The sequence below is a fragment of the Hyperoodon ampullatus genome (genome assembly GCF_949752795.1).
Source record: "Hyperoodon ampullatus genome assembly, chromosome: X".
Lineage (NCBI taxonomy): Eukaryota > Metazoa > Chordata > Mammalia > Artiodactyla > Ziphiidae > Hyperoodon > Hyperoodon ampullatus.
This window is the reverse complement of record NC_136913.1, coordinates 149588809-149607993: the sequence shown is the minus strand read 5'-3', so window position 1 is coordinate 149607993 and position 19185 is coordinate 149588809.

Below are 19185 nucleotides of genomic sequence, written 5' to 3'. Positions count from 1 at the left end.
TGACCTTGTCATCACAATGCTCCATGCACATGTCCTCACAATTCTCCATTACCAGTGTCACCACAATCCTCCATGAACCTTGGGATCACATTGCTTCATGCCTTTGTCATCACAATGCTCCATGATTCTTGAAATCAATCTGATCCATGACCTCTGTCATCACAATGATCCAAACACTTGTGATCACCATGTTCCATAACACTTGTCATCACAACGCTCCATGATGCCTGCCATCACTATACTCCATGTCCTTGTCATCACAATGCTCCATGAACTTTGTCATCACAGTGCTCAATACACCTGTCATCACAATGCTCCCTGACACTTTTCCTCAGAATGCTCCTTGAACCCTGTCATGAAAAGGCTCCATGCCTTTTTCATCACAATGCTCCATGCCCTTTTTCTCACAATGCCCCATGCCATTGTCATCACAATACTCCACAAGCTTGTCATCAGAATGCTCCAAGACCCTTGTCATCACAATGCTCCATGATCCCTGTCATCACAATGCTCCATGACACCTGTCATCACAATGCTCCATGCCCCTTGTCATTACAGTGCTCCATGACGTTCGTCATCACAAATATCCATGATCTTCTCATCACAATGATCCACGGTCTTTCCATCACAATTCTCCATGACACTTCTCATCACAATGTTACATGCTCTTGTCATCACAATTCTCCATGCACTTGTCATCGCAATGCTCAATGACCCCTGTCATAGCAAGCTCCATGTGCTTTTCATCACAATGCTTCATGAACTTGTCATCAGAATTCTCAATGGCCCTTGTCATCACAATCCTCCATGCCCTTGCCATCAAAATGCTCCATGACCCTTGTCCTCACAATGCTCCAAACCCCTGTCATCACAATCCTCCATTAACTTTGTCATCACATTCCTCCATGACACTTGGCATCACAATGCTCCATGCCATTGTCATCAAAATGGACCATGACATATGTCATCACAATGCTCCCTGACCCCTGTCTTCACAGTACTCCATGATCTTCTCATCACAATGCTCCATGACCTTGTCATCAGAATGTGCCATGCCCACTGTCATCACAATAAACCATGAAACTTGTCAGAACAATGGACCATGCCCTTGTCATCACAATGCTCCGTGACTCCAGTCATCACAATGCTTCATGACCTTTTTCATCACAATGGTCCATGCCCTCATCATCACAAGGCTCTGTGACCATTGTCACCACAGTGCTCCATGAATTTTTCATCACAATGCTCTGTGATCGTTGTCATCACAATGTTCCATTCCTTTGTCAGCACAATGCTCCATGACCCTTGACTTCACAATGCTCCATTCGGTTCTCAGCACAATGCTCCATGATCCATGTCATCAAAATGCGCCATGTACTTGTTATCACAATTCTCCACAGCCTTGTCCTCACAATGCTCCATCAATCTTGTCATCACAATGCTCCATAAACTTTGTTATCACAATACTCCATGCAGTTCTCATCAAAATGCTCTCAGCACTGATATCACAATGTTCCATCACTAGTCATCACAATACTCCCTCACCACTGTCATCACAATTTTCCATGACCTCTGTCAGCACAATGCTGCATGCCCTTATCATCACAATGCTCCATGACTCCTGACATCAAAATGTTCCATATCCTCTGTCATCAAAATGCTCCATCACCCTTTTCATCACAATGCTCCAGGACCCCTGAAATCACAATGTTCCATAACCACTGTCCTCAAAATAGTCCATGGCACTTTTCATCAAATTGCTCCATTACCCTGTCATCACAATGCACCATGCCCTTGTCATCCCAACGCTTCATGACACATGACTTAAGAATTCTCCATGGCCTTCTCATCACCATGCTCCATGCCCTTTTCATCACAATGCTCCATTCCCTTGTCATCAAAATGCCACATGAGCCCTGTCCTCACAGTACTCGATGAACATTTTCAGCCCAATGCTCCATGCCCTTCTCATCACAATGCCCCATGAACCCTGTCATCACAATGCTCCATGACCCCTGTCATCACAATGCTCCGTGACTCCAGTCATAACAATGCTTCATGACCTTTGTCATCACAATGGTCCATGCCCTTGTCACACAAGGCTCTGTGACCTTTGTCACCACAATGCTCCCTGAAATATTCTTCACAATGCTCTGTGACTCTTGTCATCAAAATGCACCATGCCTTTGTCAGCACAATGATCCATGACACTTGTCATCACAATGCTCCATGCGCTTTTCAGCACAATGCTTTATGACCCATGTCATCACAATGCTCCACATCCTTGTCACCACAATGCTCCATAAACCGTGTCATCACAATGCTCCATGCACTTCTCATCAAAATGCTCTCTCACCACTGATATCACAATGTTCCATCACTAGTCTTCAAAATACTCCCTCACTCCTGTCATCACAATGTTTCATGACCCCTATCATCACAATGCTACATGCACTTATCATTAAATGCTCCATTACCCATGACATCACAATGTTCCATAAATCCTGTCATCAAAATACTCCAATACCCTTATCCTCACAATGCTCCATGACCCTTGACACCACAATTTTCCATAACCACTCTCATCAAAATGTTCCATTACCTTTTTCATCAAATTGTTCTATGACCCTGTTATCACAATGCTCCCTGCCCTTCTCATCACAACGCACCACGACCTTGTCATCAAAATGCTCCATGACCTTTGTCATTACAAAGCTCCATGACCCTTAGCATCACAATGCTCCATGCCCTTGTCATCACAAAGCTCCATGACGCTTGTGATCCCAATGCTTGATGCCCTTCTCATCACAATGCTACATGCCCTTGGCATTAAAATCCACCATGACCCATGTATCAAAGTGTTCCGTGCCCTTGTTATCACAATAATCCATGAAACATTTCACACCAATTCTCCATGCCCTTGTCATCACAACGCACCATTACCACTGTCATAACACTGCTCCATGACACCTGCCCACACAAGGTTCCACGACCTTGTCATCACAAGACTCCATGACACTTTTCATCACAATGCTCCAAGACAATGTAATCACAATTCTCCATACCCATGTCATCACAAAGATCCATGACACATGTAATCAGAATGCTCCATGGCCACCTCATTCACGATGCTCCATACCTTTGTCATCACAATGCTCCAAGACTCCTGTAATGACAATACTCCCTGCCCCTTTTCATCTCAATGCTCCATGAACCCTGTCATAATAATGCACCATGCTCATCATCAAAATGCTTCATACTATTGTCATCACAATGAAATTAAAATGCTCCATGACCTCTGTCATCACAGTGCTCCAAACCCTTCTGATCTCAATGTTCCATAACACTTGTCATCACAATGGCCCATGACTCTGGTCATCACAATTATCCATGGTCTTCTCATCACAGTGCTCCATGATCTTTGTCATCACAATGCTCAATACACTTGTCATCACAATGCTCCATGACACTTGTCATCAGAATGTTCCTTGAACCCTTTCATGACAAGGCTCCATGCATTTTTCATCACAATGATCCATGCCCTTTTCATCACAATGCTCCAAGACCACTCTAATCTCAATGTTCCTTGCTCTTATCATCACAAAGCTCCATTATGCATGTCATCAGAATGCTCCATGGCCTTCTCATTACTATGCTCCATGAACTTGTCATCTCAATGCTCCAAGACCACTGTCATCATAATGATCCATGCCCCTTTTCATCAGAATGCTCCATGAGACTTGTCATCACAAGGCTCCATTGTCTTCTCAGCACAATGCTACAGGACCTTGTCATCACAATGCTCCATTCCCTTGTCATCACAATGCTCCATGACCCCTTTCATAACAATACTCCAAGAACATTTTCAGCCCAATGCTCCATGAACTTCTCATCACAATGCTCCATTACCCCTATCATTACAATTCTCCATGCTCCTTGAAACCAGCATGATCCATGACCTCTGTCATCACAATGTTCCAAATCATTGTGATCACATTGTTCCATAACACTTGTCTTCACAACACTCCAGGATGCCTGTCATAACAATACTCCATGCCCTTGTCTTCACAATGCTCCATGACCATTTTCATCACAATGCTCAATACACTTGTCATCACAATGCTCCCTGACACTTGTCGTCAGAATGCTCCTTGAACCCTGTCATGAAAAGGCTCCATGCCTTTTTCATCACAATGCTCCATGCCCTTTGCATCACAATGCTCCATGCCATTGTCATCACAATACTCCACAAACTTGTCATCAGAATGCTCCATAACACCTGTCATCACAATGCTCCATGACCCCTGCTATCACAATGCTCCATGACACCTGTCATCAAAATGCTCCTTGCCCCTTGTCATTACAGTGCTCCATGACGCTCGTCATCACAATTATACATGGTCTTCTCATCATAGTGCTCCACAGTATTGCCATCAGAAGGACCCATGACACTTTTCATCACAAAGTTACATGATCTTGTCATCACAATTCTCCATGCAATTGTCATCACAATGCTCCATGAACCCTGTCATAGCAAGCTCCATATGTTTTTTATCACAATGCTTCACGACCTTGTCATCATAATTATCAATGGCCCTTGTCATCACAATGCTCCATGCTCTTCTCATCAAAATGCTCCATGACCCTTGTCATCACAATGCTCCAAGCCCTTGTCATCACAATGCTCCATTACCTTTGACATCACAGTCCTCCATGACACTTGGCATCACAATGCTCCATGCCATTGTCATCACAATGGACCATGACATATGTCAATAGAACGCTCCCTGACACCTGTCTTCACAATACACTTGACTTTGTCATCACAATTCTCCATGCCCTTGTCATCACAATGTGCCTTCCCCACTGTCATAAAAATGATCCATGAAACTTGTCAGACCAATGTTCCATGCCACTGTTATCACAATGCTCCATGCCCTTGTCATCACAATGCTCCGTGACACCAGTCATCACAAAGCTTCATGACCTTTGTCATCACAATGGGCCATGCCCTCGTCATCACAAGGCTCAGTAACCTTTGTCACCACAGTGCTCCATGAACTTTTCGTCACAAGGCTCTGTGAAACTTGTCATCACAATGCTCCTTGCCTTTGTCTGCACAATACTCCACAAGCTTGTCATCAGAATGCTCCATGACCCTTGTCATCACAATGATCCATGAAACCTGTCATCACAATTCTCCATGCCACGTGTCATTACAGTGCTCGATGACACTCGTCATCAAAATGCTCCATGGTCTTGCCATCACAATGCTCCACGGTCTTGCCATCACAATGCTCCATGCCCTGGACATCACAATGCTCCATGTCCCTTGTCATCACAATGCTCCATGACACTTCTCATCACCATGTTACATGCTTTTGTCATCACAATCCTCCATGCCATTGTCATCACAATGGACCATGACATATGTCATCACCATGCTCCCTGACACCTGTCTTCACAATACTCCATGACCTTGTCATCACAATGATCCATGCCCTTGTCATCACAATGCTCCATGCCCTTATCTTCACAATGCACCATGCCTACACTCATCACAATAATCCATGAAAGTTGTCAGACCAATTCTCAATGCCCCTATCATCACAGTGCTCCATGCCGTTGTCATCACAATGTCCAAGACAATGTAATCACAATTCTCCATACCCATGTCATCACAAAGATCCATGACACATGTAATCAGAATGCTCCATGGCCACCACATTCACGATGCTCCATACCTTTGTCATCACAATGCTCCAAGACTCCTGTAATGACAATACTCCCTGCCCCTTTTCATCTCAATGCTCCATGAACCCTGTCATAATAATGCACCATGCTCATCATCAAAATGCTTCATACTATTGTCATCACAATGAAATTAAAATGCTCCATGACCTCTGTCATCACAGTGCTCCAAACCCTTCTGATCTCAATGTTCCATAACACTTGTCATCACAATGGCCCATGACTCTGGTCATCACAATTATCCATGGTCTTCTCATCACAGTGCTCCATGATCTTTGTCATCACAATGCTCAATACACTTGTCATCACAATGCTCCATGACACTTGTCATCAGAATGTTCCTTGAACCCTTTCATGACAAGGCTCCATGCATTTTTCATCACAATGATCCATGCCCTTTTCATCACAATGCTCCAAGACCACTCTAATCTCAATGTTCCTTGCTCTTATCATCACAAAGCTCCATTATGCATGTCATCAGAATGCTCCATGGCCTTCTCATTACTATGCTCCATGAACTTGTCATCTCAATGCTCCAAGACCACTGTCATCATAATGATCCATGCCCCTTTTCATCAGAATGCTCCATGAGACTTGTCATCACAAGGCTCCATTGTCTTCTCATCACAATGCTACAGGACCTTGTCATCACAATGCTCCATTCCCTTGTCATCACAATGCTCCATGACCCCTTTCATAACAATACTCCAAGAACATTTTCAGCCCAATGCTCCATGAACTTCTCATCACAATGCTCCATTACCCCTATCATTACAATTCTCCATGCTCCTTGAAACCAGCATGATCCATGACCTCTGTCATCACAATGTTCCAAATCATTGTGATCACATTGTTCCATAAAACTTGTCTTCACAACACTCCAGGATGCCTGTAATAACAATACTCCATGCCCTTGTCATCACAATGCTCCATGACCTTTTTCATCACAATGCTCAATACACTTGTCATTACAATGCTCCCTGACACTTGTCGTCAGAATGCTCTTTGAACCCTGTCATGAAAAGGCTCCATGCCTTTATCATCACAATGCTCCATGCCCTTTGCATCACAATGCTCCATGCCATTGTCATCACAATACTCCACAAGCTTATCATCTGAATGCTCCATAACAAATGCCATCTAATGCTCCATGACCCCTGCTATCACAATGCTCCATGACACCTGTCATCAAAATGCTCCTTGCCCCTTGTCATTACAGTGCTCCATGACGCTCGTCATCACAATTTTCCATGGTCTTCTCATCACAGTGCTCCACGGTATTGCCATCACAAGGATCCATGACACTTTTCATCACAATGTTACATGATCTTGTCATCACAATTCTCCATGCAATTGTCATCACAATGCTCCATGAAACCTGTCATAGCAAGCTCCATATGTTTTTTATCACAATGCTTCACGACCTTGTCATCATAATTATCAATGGCCCTTGTCATCACAATGCTCCATGCTCTTCTCATCAAAATGCTCCATGATCCTTGTCATCACAATGCTCCAAGCCCTTGTCATCACAATGCTCCATTACCTTTCTCATCACAATCCTCCATGACACTTGGCATCACAATGCTCCATGCCATTGTCATCACAATGGACCATGACATATGTCAATAGAACGCTCCCTGACACCTGTCTTCACAATACACTTGACTTATTCATCACAATTCTCCATGTCCTTGTCATCAAAATGTGCCTTGCCCACTGTCATCAAAATAATCCATGAAACTTGTCAGACCAATGTTCCATGCCACTGTTATCACTATGCTCCATGCCCTTGTAATCACAACGCTCCTTGACTTTGTCTGCACAATACTCCAGAAGCTTGTCATCAGAATGCTCCATGTCCCTTGTAATCACAATGATCTATGACACCTGTCATCACAGTTCTCCATGCCACGTGTCATTACAGTGCGCGATGACACTCGTCATCAAAATGCTCCATGGTCTTGCCATCACAATGCTCCATGCCCTGGACATCACAATGCTCCATGTCCCTTGTCATCACAATGCTCCATGACACTTCTCATCACCATGTTACATGCTCTTGTCATCACAATCCTCCATGCCATTGTCATCACAATGGACCATGACATATGTCATCACCATGCTCCCTGACACCTCTCTTCACAATACTCCATGACCTTGTCATCACAATGATCCATGCCCTTGTAATCACAATGCTCCATGCCCTTGTCTTCACAATGCACCATGCCTACACTCATCACAATAATCCATGAAAGTTGTCAGACCAATTCTCCATGCCCCTATCATCACAGTGCTCCATGCCGTTGTCATCACAATGCACCATGAACCCTGTCATCACAATGCTCCGTGACTCCAGTCATCACAATGCTTCATGACCTTTGACATCACAGTGGTCCATGCCCTGGTCATCAGAAGTCTCTGTGACTTTTGTCACCACAATGCTCCATGAACTTTTCATCACAATGCTCCATGACCCTTGTCATCACAAAGCGCCATGCGCTTCTCAGCACAATGCTCCATGACCCATGTCATCACAATGTATCATGTGCTTGTCATCACAATGCTCCACAACCTTGTAATCACAGTGCTCCATAAACCTTGTCATCACAATGCACCATGCACTTCTCATCAAAATGCTCTCTCACAACTGATATCACAATGTTCCATCACTAGTCATCAGTATACTCCCTCACCCCTCTCATCACAATGTTCCATGACCCCTGTAATCACAATGCTCCATGCCCTTGTCATCACAAAGCTCCATGATGCATTTCATCAGAATGCTCCATGGCCTTTTCATCACAATGCTCCATGCCCTTGCCATCACAATGCTCCATTACACCTGTCATCACAATGCTCCATGACCACTGTCAACACAGCGCTCCATGACCACTGACAGCACAATGATCTGGGATACTTGTCATCAAAATGCTCCATGACACTTGTCATGACAATGATCCATGCGCTTGTCATCCCAATTCTCCTTGACCCCTGTAATCAGAATGTTCCATGACGCTTGTCATCCCAGTGCTCCATTACGCTTGGCATCACAATGCTCCATGCCATTGTCATCACAATGCTCCATGAACCCTCTCATCACATTGCTCCATGCCCTTGTCATCACAAAGCTCCATGACGCTTGTCATCACACTGCTCGATGCCAATCTCATCACAATGCTGCAGGCACTTGCCATTACAATGTTCCATGGTCCATGTATCACTGTGTTCCGTGCCCTTGTCATCACAATGCTCCATGCCCACTCTCATCACAATAATCCATAAAACTTGTCACATCAATTCTCCATGCACTTGTTATCAAAATGCTCCATTACCCGTGTCATAACAATGCTCCATGACCCCTGCCATCACAATGATCCACGGCCTCATCATCACAAGGCTCCATGACCCTTGTCATCACAATTCTCCAAGAACCCTGTAATCGCAATGCTCCATGCACTTGTCATCACAAAGCTCCATGACGCATGTCATCAGAATGCTCCATGGCCTTCTCATCACAATGCTCCATGCCCTTGTCATCACAATGCTCCAACAACCCTGTAATCACAATGCTCCATGCCCCTTTTCATATCAATGCTCCATGAACCCTGTCATCACAGTTCACCGTGCCCATCACCATAATATTTCATGCTATTTTCATCACAATGAAATCAAAATGCTCAATGACCTCTGTCATCACAATGCACCAAAACCTTCTGATCACAATGTTCCATAACACTTGTCATCAAATTCCCCATGACGCTGGTCATCACAATTATCCATGGCCTTCTCATCACAATGCTCCATGGCCTTTGTCATCACAATGCTTAATACACTTGTCAGCTCAATGCTCCCTGACACTTGTCCTCAGTATGCTCCTCGAACCCTGTCATGACAAGGCTCCATGCCTTTTTCATCACAATGATCCATGCACTTTTCATCGCAATTCTCCAAGACCCCTGTAATCACAATGCTCCATTCCCTTGTCATCACAAAGCTCCATGACCCATATCATCAGAATGCTCCATGGCCTTTTCATCACTATGCTCCATGCCCTTGTCATCACAATGCTCCCTGACCTTTGTCTTCAGAATGCTCCTTGAAACCTGTCATGAAAAGGCTCCATGCCCTTGTCATCACAATGCTCCCTGACATTTGTCTTCAGAATGCTCCTTGAAACCTGTCATGAAAAGGCTCCATGCCTTTTTCATCACAATGCTCCATGCCCTTTTCATCACTATGCTCCAGGCCATTGTCATCACAAAACTCCACAAGCTGTCATCAGAATGCTCCATGACACATGTCATCACAATGCTCCTTGATCCCTGTCATTACAGTGCTCCATGACACCTGTCATCACAATGCTCCATGCCCCTTGTCATTATAGTGCTCCATGACTTTCGTCATCACAATTATCCATGGCCTTCTCATCACACTGCTCCACGGTCTTGCCATCACTATGCTCCATGCCCTAGTCTTCACAATGCTCCATGTCCGTTGTCATCACAATTCTCCACGTCCTTGTCATCACAATACTCCATGACACTTCTCATCACAATGTTACGTGGTGTTGTCATCACAGTTCTCCATGCACTTTTCATAGCAATGCTCCATGTCCCCTGTCATACCAAGCTCCGTGTGCCTGTTATGACAATGCTTTACGACGTTTGCATCAAAATTCTCAATGGCCCTTGTCATCACAATGCTCCATGTCCTTGTCATCACAATGCTCCATGACCCTTTTCTTCACAATTCTAAATGAAATTGTCATCACAATGCTCCATTACCTTTGTCATCACAATCCTCCATGACAATTGGCATCACAAGGCTCCATTACATTTGTAATCACAATCCTCCATGACACTTGGCATCACAATGCTCCATGACATATGTCATCACAGTGCTCCCTGACACCTGTCTTCACAATACTACATGACCTTGTCATAACTATGTTCCAGGCCCTTGTCATCACAATGTGCCCTGTCCACTCTCATAGCAATAATTCATGAAAATTGTCAGACCAATGCTCCATGCCCCTGTCATCACAATGCTCCATGCCCTTGTCATCACAATGCTCCATGACCCCTGTCATCACAATGCTCCGTGACTCCAGTCATCCCAATGCTTCATGACCTTTGTCCTCACAATGGTCCATGCCCTCGTCACACAAGGCTCTGTGACCTTTGTCACCACAATGCTCCATGCCCTTGTCATCTCAATGCTCCATGCCCACTGTCATCACAAAAATCCATGAAACTTGTCAGACCAATGTTCCATGCCCCTGTCATCATATTGCCCCATGCCCCTGTCTTCACAATGCTCCATGACCCCTGTCATCACAGTGCTCCATGAGTCCAGTCATCACAATGATTCATGACCTTTCTCATCACAATGGTCCATGCCCTCGTCACACAAGGCTCTGTGATCTTTGTCACCACAATGCTCCATGAAATTTTCATCACAATGCTCTGTGTCCCTTGTCATCACAATGCTCCATGCCTTTGTCAGCACAATGCTTCATAACACTTGTCATCAAAATGCTCCATGTGCTTGTCAGCACAATGCTCCATGACACATGTCATCACAATGTGCCATGCTCTTTTCCTCACAATGCTCCACATCCTTTTCATCGCTATGCTCCATAAAACTTGTCATCACAATGCTCCATGCACTTCTCATCAAAATGCTCTCTCACCACATATATCACAATGTTCCATCACTAGTCATCACAATACTCGCTCACCCCTGTCATCACAATGTTCCATGACCACTGTCATCACAGTTCTACATGCCCTTATCATCACAATGCTCCATGACCCCTGACATCACAATGTTCCATAACCCCTGTCACAAAATGCTCCATGACCCATTTCATCACAATGCTTCATGACTCCTGACATCACAATGTTCCATAACCCCTGTCATCAAAATATTCCATGAACCTTTTAGTCAAATTGCTCCATGACCCTGTCATCACAATGCTCCCTGTGCTTCTCATCACAATGCACCACGCCCTTGTCATCAAAATGCCCCATGACATTTGTCATCACAAAGCTCCATGACCCTTGGCATCACAATGCTCCATGGCATTGTCATCACAATGCTCCATGAACCCTCTCATCACATTGCTCCTTGCCCTGGTCATCACAATGCTCCATGACCCCTGTCATCAGAGTGCTCCGTGACTCCAGTCATCACAATGTTCCATTCCCTTTTCATCTCAATGCTCGGAGACCCCTGTTATCACAATGCTCCGTGACTCCAGTTATCACAATGCTTCATGACATTTGTCATCACAGTGGTCCATGACCTCGTCACACAAAGCTCTGTGACCTTTGTCACCACAATGCTCCATGAAATTTTTATCACAATGCTCTGTGACCCTTGTCATCACAAAGCTCCATGCCTTTTTCATCACAATGCTCCATGTCCTTGTCATCACAATGCTCCAAGAACCCTGTCATCACAATGCTCTGTGACTTCAGTCATCACAATGCTTCATGAATTTGTCCTCACAATGGTCCATGCCCTCGTCACAAAAGGCTCTGTGACCTTTGTCACCAAAATGCTCCATGCCCCTGTCATCACAATGCTCCATGACCCCTGTCATCACAATGCTCTGTGACTCCAGTCATCACAATACTTCATGGCATTTGTCCTCACAATGGTCAATGTAGTCGTCACACAAGACTCTGTGACCGTTGTCACCACAAAGCTCCATGCCCTTGTCATCTCAATGCTCCATGCCCACTGTCATCACAATAATCCATGAAACTTGTCAGACCAATGTTCCATGCCCCTGTCATCATATTGCTCCATGCCCCTCTCTTCACAAAGCTCCATGACCCCTGTCATCACAGTGCTCCATGAGTCCAGTCATCACAATGATTCATGACCTTTCTCATCACAATGGTCCATGCCCTCGTCACACAAGGCTCTGTGATCTTTGTCACCACAATGCTCCATGAAATTTTCATCACAATGCTCTGTGTCCCTTGTCATCACAGTGCTCCATGCCTTTGTCAGCACAATGCTTCATGACACTTGTCATCAAAATGCTCCATGCGCTGTCAGCACAATGCTCCATGACACATATCATCACAATGTGCCATGCTCTTTTCCTCACAATGCTCCACATCCTTTTCATCGCTATGCTCCATAAAACTTGTCATCACAATGCTCCATGCACTTCTCATCAAAATGCTCTCTCACCACATATATCACAATGTTCCATCACTAATCATCACAATACTCGCTCACCCCTGTCATCACAATGTTCCATGACCACTGTCATCACAGTGCTACATGCACTTATCATCACAATGTTCCATAACCCCTGTCACAAAATGCTCCATGACCCATTTCTTCACAATGCTTCATGACCCCTGACATCACAATGTTCCATATCCCCTGTCATCAAAATATTCCATGACCCTTTTATTCAAATTTCTCCATGAACCTGTCATCACAATGCTCCCTGCCCTTCTCATCACAATGCACCACGCCCTTGTCATCAAAATGCCCCATGACATTTGTCACCACAAATCTCCATGACCATTGGCATCACAATGCTCCATGCTATTGTCATCACAATGTTCAATGAAATCTCTCTTCACATTGCTCGATGCTCTTCTCATCACAATGCTCCATTACACCTGTCATAACAATGCTCCATGATCCCTGCCATCACAATGTTCCACGGACTTGTCATCACAAGGCTCCATGACCCTTGTCATAACAATGCTCCAAGACCTCTGTAATCACAATTCTCCATGCTACTTTTCATCCCAATGCTCCATGAACACTGTCATCACAATGCACCATGCCCATCATCATAATGATTCATGCTATTGTCATCACAATGAAATCAAAATGTTCCATGTCCTCTGTCATCACAATGCTCCAAATCCTTCTGATCACAGTGTTCCATAACACTTGTCATCACATTCCACATGACGCTGATCATCACAAATATGCAAGGTCTTCTCATCACAATTCTCCATGACCTTTGTCACTACAATGCTCAATACACTTGGCATCACAATGCTCGCAGACACTTGTCATCAGTATGCTCCTTGAACACTGTCATGACAAGGCTCCATGTCTTTTTCATCACAATGATCCATTTTCTTTTCATGACAATGCTCCAAGTCCCCTGTTATCACAATGCTCCGTGACTCCAGTCATCACAATGTTTCATGACATTTGTCATCACAAAGGTCCATGACCTCGTCACACAAAGCTCTGTGACCTTTGTCACCACAATGCTCCATGAAATTTTTATCACAATGCTCTCTGACCCTTGGCATCACAAAGCTCCTTGCCTTTGTCAGCACAATGCTCCATGACCCTTGTCATCACAATGCTCGATGCGCGTGTCACCACAATGTTCCATAACCTAAGTCATCACAATGTACCATGCACTTGTCATCACAATGCTCCACATCCTTGTCATCAAAATGCTCCATAAACCTTGTCATCACAATACTCCATGCACTTCTCCTCAAAATGCCTTCTCACCACTGATATCACAATGTTCCATCACTAGTCATCACAATACTCCCTCACCCCTGTCATCACAATATTCCATGACCCCTGTAATCACAATTCTCCATGCCCTTGTCATCACAAAGCTCCATGACGCATGTCATCAGAATGCTCCATGGCCTTCTCATCACAATGCTCCATGCCCTTGTCATCACAATGCTCCAACACCCCTGTAATCACAATGTTCCATGCCCCTTTTCATCTCAATGCTCCATGAACCCTGTCATCACAATGCACCGTGCCCATCACCATAATATTTCATGCTATTGTCATCACAATGAAATCAAAATCCTCAATGACCTCTGTCATCACAATGCACCAAACCCTTTTGACCACAATGTTCCATAACACTTGTCATCACAATGCCCCATGACTCTGGTCATCACAATTATCCATGGTCTTCTCATCACAATGCTCCATGATCTTTGTCATCACAATGCTCAATACACTTATCATCACAATGCTCCCTGACAGTTGTCATCAGTATGCTCCTTGAAGCCTGTCATGACAAGGCTCCATGCATTTTTCATCACAATGATCCATTCCCTTTTCATCACAATGCTCTAATCACCTGTAATCACAATGCTCCATGTTCTTGCCATCAGAAAGCTCCATGACGCAGGTCATCAGAATGCACCATTGCCTTCTCATCACAATGCTCCATGCCCTTGTAATCACATTGCTTCAAAACCCCTGTAACCTCAATCCTCCGTGCACCTTTTCATCAGAATGCTCCATGTCCTTGTCATCACAATGCTCCACGACCCTTGTCATCGCAATGTTCCATGCCCTTGTCATCAAAATGCTCCATTACCTTTGTCATCACAATCCTCCATGACACTTTGTATCACAATGCTCCATGCCATTGTCATCACAATGGACAATGACATATGTCATCACAATGCTCCCTGACACCTGTCTTCACAATAAACCATGACCTTGTCCTCATAATGTTCCATGCCCTTGTCATCACAATGCGCCATGCCCACTGTCATCACAATAACCCATGAAACATGTCAGACCAATGTTCATGCCCCTGTCATCACAATGCTCCATGCCCTTGTCATCACAATGCTCCATGACCCCTGTCATCACAATGCTCCGTGACTCCAGTCATCACAATGCTTCATGACCTTTGTCCTCACAATGGTCCATGCCCTCGTCACACAAGGCTCTGTGACCTTTGTCACCACAATGCTCCATGCCCTTGTCATCTCAATGCTCCATGCCCACTGTCATCACAATAATCCATGAAACTTGTCAGACCAATGTTCCATGCCCCTGTCATCATATTGCTCCATGCCCCTGTCTTCACAATGCTCCATGACCCCTGTCATCACAGTGCTCCGTGAGTCCAGTCATCACAATGATTCATGATCTTCCTCATCACAATGGTCCATGCCCTCGTCACACAAGGCTCTGTGATCTTTGTCACCACAATGCTCCATGAAATTTTCATCACAATGCTCTGTGTCCCTTGTCATCACAATGCTCCATGCCTTTGTCAGCACAATGCTTCATGACACTTGTCATCAAAATGCTCCATGCCCTTTTCAGGACAATGATCCATGACACATGTCATCACAATGTGCCATACTCTTTTCCTCACAATGCTCCACATCCTTTGAATCGCTATGCTCCATAAAATTTGTCATCACAATGCTCCATGCACTTCTCATCAAAATGCTCTCTCACCACATATATCACAATGTTCCATCACTAGTCATCACAATACTCGCTCACCCCTGTCTTCACAATGTTCCATGACCACTGTCATCACAGTTCTACATGCCCTTATCATCACAATGCTCCATGACCCCTGACATCACAATGTTCCATAACCCCTGTCACAAAATGCTCCATGACCCATTTCATCACAATGCTTCATGACCCCTGGCATCACAATGTTCCATAACCCCTGTCATCAAAATATTCCATGAAACTTTTAGTCAAATTGCTCCATGACCCTGTCATCACAATGCTCCCTGCGCTTCTCATCACAATGCACCACGCCCTTGTCATCAAAATGCCCCATGACATTTGTCATCACAAAGCTCCATGACCCATGGCCTCACAATGCTCCATGCCATTGTCAACACAATGCTCAATGAAATCTCTCATCACATTGCTCCATGCCCTTGTCATCACAATGCTCCATTACAACTGTCTTTACAATGCTCCATGACCCCGGCCATCACAGTGTTCCACGGCCTTGTCATCACAAGGCTCCATGACCCTTGTCATCACAATGCTCCAAGACCTCTGTAATCACAATTCTCCATGCCACTTTTCATCTCAATGCGCCATGAACACTGTCATCACAATGCACCATGCCCATCATCATAATGATTCATGCTATTGTCATTACAATGAAATCAAAATTCTCCATGTCCTCTGTCATCACAATGCTCCAAACCCTTCTGATCACAATGTTTCATAACTCTTGTCATCCCATGCCCCATGACGCTCGTCATCACAATTATGCAAGGTCTTCTCATCACAATGCTCCATGACCTTTGTCACCACAATGCTCAATACACTTGGCATCACAATGCTCTCTGACACTTGTCATCAGTATGCTCCTTGAACACTGTCATGACAAGGCTCCATGCCTTTTTCATCACAATGATCCATTCCTTTTTCATGACAATGCTCCAAGACCCCTTTTATCACAATGCTCCGTGACTCCAGTCATCACAATGCTTCATGATATTTGTCATCACAATGGTCCCTCACGTCATCACACAAAGCTTTGTGACATTTGTCACCACAATGCTCCATGAAATTTTTAACACAATGCTCTGTGACCCTTGTCATCACAATGCTCGATGCGCGTGTCAGCACAATGCTCCATAACCCATGTCATCACAATGCACCATGCACTTTTCAGCACAATGTTCCACATCCTTGTCATCAAAATGCTCCGTAAACCTTGTGATCACAATGCTCCATGCACTTCTCCTCAAAATGCCTTCTCACTACTGATATCACAAGGTTCCATCACTAGTCATCACAATACTCCTCACCCCTGTCATCACAATATTCCATGACCCCTGTAATCACAATTCTCCATGCCCTTGTCATCACAAAGCTCCATGACGCATGTCATCAGAATGCTCCATGGTCTTCTCATCACAATGCTCCATGCCCTTGTCATCACAATGCTCCAACACCCCTGTAATCACAATGCTCCATGCCCCTTTTCATCTCAATGCTCCATGAACCCTGTCATCACAATGCACCGTGCTCATCACCATAATATTTCATGCTATTGTCATCACAACGAAATCAAAATGCTCAATGACCTCTGTCATCACAATGCACCAAATCCCCCTTATCAAAATGTTCCATAACACTTGTCATCACCATGCCCCATCACGCTGGTCATCACAGTTATCCATGGTCTTCTCATCACAATGCTCCATGATCTTTGTCATCACAATGCTCAATACACTCATCATCACAATGCTCCCTGACAGTTGTCATCAGTATGCTCCTTGAACCTTGTCATGACAAGGCTCCATGCATTTTTCATCACAATGATCCATTCCATTTTCATCACAATGCTCCAAGACCCCTGTAATCACAATGCTCCATGTCCTTGTCATCACACAGCTCCATGACACATGTCATCAGAATGCTCCATTGTCTTCTCATCAAATTGCTCCATGCCCTTGTAAGCACATTGCTTCAAAACCCCTGTAATCTCAATGCTCCATGCACCTTTTCATCAAATGCTCCATGACCCTTTTCATCAAAATGCTCCATTACCCCTGACATCACAATGTTCCATAACCACTGTCATCAAAATGTTCCATGAAACTTTTCATCAGTTTGCTCCATGACCCTGTCATCACAGTGCTCCCTGCCCTTCTCATCACAATACACCACCACCTTGTCATCAAAATGCTCCATGACGTTTGTCATCACAAAGCTCCATGACCCTTGGCATCACAATGCTCCATGCCATTTCATCACAATGCTACATGAAACCTCTCATCACATTGCTCCATGCCCTTGTCACCACAATGCTCCATGACGCTTGTCATCACAATGCTCGATACTCTTCTCATCACAATGCTCCATCCCTTGTCATTACAATCCTCCATGACACATGAATCACAGTGTTCCGTGCACTAGTCATCACAATGTTCCATGCCGAATCTCATCACAATAATCCATGAAATTTTCAGACCAATGTTCCATGCCCTTGTCATCACAATGCTCCATTACCCCTGTCATAACAGTGCTCCATGACCCCTGCCATCACAATGTTCCACCGCCTTGGCATCCAAGGCTCCATGACCCTTGTCATCACAATGCTCCAAGACCCCTGTGATCACAATGTTCCATGCCCTTGTCATCACAAAGATCCATGACACATGTCATCAGAATCCTCCGAGGCCTTCTCATCATGATGCTCCATGTCCTTGTCATCAGAATGCTCCAAGAACCCTGTAATCACAATGCTCCATGCCCCTATTCATCAGAATGCTCCATGAGACTTTTCATCACAAGGCTCCATGGTCTTCTCATCACACTGCTCCAGGACCTTTTCATCACAATGCCCCATTCCCTTGTCATCACAATGCTCCTTGACCACAGTCATCACAATACTCCATGAATATTTTCAGGCCAATGCTCCATGACCTTCTCATCACAGTGCTCCATGACCCTTGTCATCACAATGCTCCATGACCCATCTCATCACAATGCTCCATGACACCTGTCATCACAATGCTCCATGCCCCTTGTCATTACAGTGATCCATGACGTTCTTCATCATAATTATCCATGGTCTTTTCATCACAATGCTCCACGGTCTTGCTACCACAATTCCCCATGCCCTGTTCATCACAATGCTCCATGTCCCATGTCATTACAATT